General features: G+C 43.2%; 1 pseudogene; it reads left to right on the plus strand.

The window, feature by feature from the left end:
- The first annotated feature begins 676 nt into the window (after positions 1-676).
- On the plus strand, positions 677-5,034 carry LOC131291209 (rhophilin-2-like; annotated as a pseudogene).
- Positions 5,035-5,236: the final 202 nt, after the last annotated feature.

Consider the following 5,236-nt stretch of genomic DNA (forward strand, 5'->3'; position numbering starts at 1 on the left):
AATCGGTTAAATTGAGCAAGATGGAGATCATAAACCAATGAGTTGGACTGAAAAAATGAGTTTGAAACGGCGGTGCGCCCGCAGCGAGCGCAGCGAGCGGACTGCGCTAGGTCTACCGAAAAAGGGAGTTTGTTATAAATTTGTGAAATAAGGGGGGCCCATGGGCCCCCCTCATACCGCACGCCTAGGTTTATGGCGTAGCCGAATTTTGATACACTCATGTAAGTAATGCATGAGGGAGTTTATGTTGTACATCCTTTCCAGTATAATCATCATCTTTAATTTAATGAGAATTCAATTCAAACGGTTCACACAACGGCATTTGTTTCACCAATTGCATACCTTTAAGGTGCATCCGCTCACAAATGGTGTAGCCACAACAGCGATTTCGGCTGGGGGGGGCTTTATTTGGGATTTTACCCGAATGTTCGTCGGGTTATTTTTTAGTTATGCTACAAAGTTTTGCGATATATTTCGAACTCACTCAAAACCTTTGCATGTTAAATGGATATAATATTCAAGATCATACCACAGCTGAACGAGTTTAGTTTACTCAAAGCAAACTTTAATTTTCTTCTATCTATCCACAGACAAGTTACCATATTTTCAACCAGCATAAATTATGTTCTACGGGATATCTTGAAAACATTAAATAAATCCTAACCCTTATGGAATTATGGAAGACATTGCAAACGCGGCGCTGGACAACTTCCTGCGGGTGGTAGCCGTCTTCCGGTACATTTCTGACATCTTTACCATCCCAGCCGTTGTTTTCCAACTTGCCTTTTTTTGTACGAGAATACTAAATATTTTTTGTACCAAACGACGCACAGGTAAGCAATGCACCCGACCAACCAAGTCCTAGTAATCATCCATCTCTTCCAACCCGTCGCAGAGTCTTCGAGATCAGTCCGGCGAGGCAACGTAGCTATTTCTCGAGTACCGGGAGATCCACCGCATCATACACAGCAACGATGCGCACACGTACCTACCCGAGTGCTGGGCCGGGTTGGTTCCGCTTAAGTCGGAGTACTATAAAGGTAACAGGAAATACGAGACGAGTGAATGTAGCCTTGTATTATGATGTATTTCAATCTTGATAGGAAGGTAACAAGCAAGGTAGACCGTTACACAACATTCGTGGTTTTAATTCATCGTGTTTCAAATGGAATGTAAATAGCTTCTTAGGATCATTAAAAGAGTTTTATTAGGATTTAGTCAAATAGTTTATTTAGGTTCTATTTTTTCCTCTGCTTACCTTTTGATAGGTTTTGTAGTCAAGAAATATGCTTCTACATTGTCGGTATCTTTAATTATTCTTAACAATTTATGTTATCTTGGCGAACAATTTTCCCGTCAATTTCAACCCTTTATGTGGTTCGCAGTGAATTTGTTAGATTAAACTAATCGTCTTCTTTTGGCGTTGAACAATCTTTGAAATACTTGAAGTAAGAATTGAATTAAACATTAATCATTTTCCTTCTGAAAATCGTATTACCATTTCATTCAGATAGAAATAAATAGAGTTTACTCATGTTTCTATATCGTAAAGAAATGTCTTTGCATTGTCAACATTTCATATAAAATGTGTTGAAAAACGAAAAATAGAACGACTAAACGGAGAAGTAAAAATAAATTGTTCCCAAATGTGTTCAAATCATAGGCAAAGAAATTTACATCAAGAAAATGAATAACGCCTTACTTATTCGGCACTTTGGATTCATAGATTTTTTAAATCATACGGTGTTTTATCAATTAACGCTGCTGTATAAAAAAAACTATCTCTGTACCAGTGGAACAACTTACGAAAAATAACATAAAATGATAAGATAAGGGAAAATAAATAAGCAATCAACACGTTGAAATGTAAAACTATATTTTTAATCGCAGAAAAGAGAATTAAACTGAACAAGAAATGAGATAAACAAATTCAAATAGCTGCCCTTCTGCTGGTACTCATGTATGGTGCTTCTCCTTCCCCCGTTGCAGCCCTTGCGCACTACCACACGGCGAAAACGAAAACCGGAGCGTCCGTGAGTAACATCGACAGCCACGGCATCAGCAGCGAGATCAGCAGCAGCAGCAGCGGCGGCAGCAACACGAGCATGCCAGCCCGAAGTGCCCGGCAGCGATACGCGCTGCCAAAGGACACGTTCATCTTCGACGAGGCATCGCTCGAGTCCGACCTGGAGCCGAGTACGGTGCGGCGAGCCCATCTGCGCGAGTCGCTCGCCAGCCACGAGGAGGCGCAGCGGCTGCAGCGCATGTGCCGGGAGCTGAAGAACAAGATAGCGCTCACCAAGGTGCTGAACTACGCGCACGAGCGAGGAGCTGGAGGAGCTGGAGCTGGAGCGCTCGTGTGCGCTGGGTCCGGCCGACGCCGGGCTCGACGAGTCCGACCTCGACCTGCTCGACGTCACGCTGAACGCCACGTCCAAGTTCACCATCACGCTGACCGGGCCCGACTTTACCGCGCACAAGATCGAGGACCCGTTCCGCCGGCTCGGCCCCATCGCCATCTTCTCCGCCCGGCGCCACTGGACGGCCCTGCGCTGCGTCCGGCTGCAGAAGTGGCACGCTCGATCAGCGCCAGCATCAGTCGCCGCCGTACGGCAGCAGCGGCGGGAGCAGCAACGGTAGCAGCAGCAACAGCAGCAACAGCACCCACAGCAGTGGCTTCCAGCAGCGCTGCTGCGGTGAGTGCGCCAACAAGACAAACTACTACAACGACAGCCGGACGTGCGAGGTCTGCCTGATGGACGTCTGCAACGTGTCGGAGCGCGAGTTCCGAACGCTCAAGCTGCAGGACGACGCCGCCGACCAGCTGCCACAGGGCGCGGATGGTGCGAACAGTGCGTCCGGCGGGGATAGTGACGTCGGTAGTTTCGGCTTCAACATCCGAGGTTGGTTCCGTCATGGTTTCCACCGTCGACATCAACTCCTTAGCGGATGTAAGTTAGGACTTGGGTTCTGCAAGGAGAATCCAGTCTCATTATCATATTCCAGTAACCGTAGTCCTTCATTTCGAACAAAATCCCTTCGAGTTTCAAGTAATGACAACTTCTCTAATCCGCCTAAAATGTAAGAAAAGGCTAGAAATCAAACAAAAATACGAGGGAAATTGTATAAGACATGTTGATTTTATGGAGGACTTCAATACGCAGGTCTTGTCTTACAATAAGAACAGTTTGAGATCTTTTAATTATTTTAACGCAATCCCAATTCGTTACATCTCGAAATGATGAAAAATAATAATAATTCAATAGTTATGGCATGGGGTTTTATAAAATTTGATACACATACTACTTAAATATAAAAATTATATTAAATATGTAGCCATCATGTGATAAAATGTCATCCATGTAGAAGAAGAGATAAGAGGGGCTTTCATCCTACCCCTAGCTCAACAAAGGGTAAAATGCAAAATGGATATCATTTTTGTTGTATTTGGGGTTACTAAATCGACTAAATCCCAGACTTCTTCTATCTTCTCCTACGTAACAAATATTCTCAATCACACAACATCGATCTAATCAATTTATACATAAACATAATCATAAGAAAGACAATTTTTGAAGTGTGAAATGTCCAACATTCTTATGCCTCCTTCCTGCCTATAACTTTCTATCATCTGGACGATAGAATTTAAGTAAAACAATAAGATGCCACATTACTATGGATGCGACGAATTTAAAAAAACGTACATATCGTGGGGTGACGGTTTTACTGGGGTATTTCTCAAATACTTGCATCAATTGATGAATTTTAAATGGTTGAACCAAGGTGGAAGCACAATAAGATAGCGAATGGACAATGTATAATAACATGGTTTCGAGGACTAAAGGTAATACTAAAAAATTGCACCAACCCCAAAACGCTAAATTTAAGATTGCAAAACTCAAGATACTGAATGAAAACACTCTTTCGTTTGGAATTTCTTTCTACCCGGATGAAATCGGGTTAATCAGCTAGTTAACTATATTTACGGTAGAAAACCAGCGAAAAACATAGCGTACTATTGACAACTACTATATTTTCTCACGAAAAGAGATTACTTACTTGGGGTGTTGATGACAACATCCCGATAGTTCCTATAAATATTATTGAAACAAGCAAACTATTCCTCGATTGGAAGAACATATATAGAGGTTACAAAAAATAAAACGCTTCTAAGAAACAGAGAAAACTCTTGTTGCTTCGCTTCACAAGATAGACGTGCTATTCTTTTTGCCAACCAAGTAGAAAAAAAGTAGTAGATTGTGATCTCGTTTATTTAGCAGCCAATTATACTAGTTAGAACAGATATGCCATTTGCATTCCGTCACTTTTAGAAACAGACTAATTGGATTTTTTAAAAACCCTCGATGAACAACAGATCCAAATGTTTTAACTAACGTCATCCTTTCGTGCTTGAAAAGAAGTAAACAAATCCTGTGCAGCCTAACTAATCCTGAACATGTAAAGAGTTCATTCTCTTTTCCCTAAATTGGAGATGTCATTAACCATTCTCAATCGATTCTTGATCCATACTTTCTTCTCATTATAAAATTGACCCATCTTTAATGATGTGTTTTAATAGGTTATATTCAATCAAAGGCTATGTTCATAAGTGTTTAAAATAAACTAACATACAACTATCATTCCCTTGCCTTCACCCAACAGCTCGGTGGCATCAAGGAGGGCGACTTCGTTGTGGAGCTGTGCGAGGTCGACGTCAAATGGTACACGCTGCAGCAGGTGCTGAAGCTCATCCGCACCTGTGGCAAAAGTCTCAAGCTCAAGGTGATCACGCCGATGGATCGAAACTACCTGAAGCCAATGGTCCTAAGTCACTGCAGCAAGGGCTCCATCTCGACGCTGTCCGGCAGCTCGTCCGGCATCTCGTCCGGGGCGCCGTCACCGACCGGCACCACCACCAAGTCGCTGGCCAAATCGTCCCGCCCCAAGCTCGGCTCGAAGACCCGCCTCAGCAGCTTCACCTCCGGCAGCTGGAACCCGTTCCGGCGCACACAGAGCTTGGGAAAAATCTTCTAGCTGTCGAGGAACCGTTTGGCTGTCCTTGTCACGGCCCAACATGATATGCCATTCTAGAAACAGTGGGTGTGTTTGTACGTAAAGAAGAGAGAAAGTTGTGGATATGCAGACGGGCCTCGGATGGCAACAGCACTGGGACCTCTTTAAGTGATAAAAACTTTTTAACTACGTTCGGTGCTCAATCTTTGTGGTAGGGGAAATT

The sequence above is a fragment of the Anopheles ziemanni genome, chromosome X (genome assembly GCF_943734765.1).
Source record: "Anopheles ziemanni chromosome X, idAnoZiCoDA_A2_x.2, whole genome shotgun sequence".
Classification (NCBI taxonomy): Eukaryota; Metazoa; Arthropoda; class Insecta; order Diptera; family Culicidae; genus Anopheles; species Anopheles ziemanni.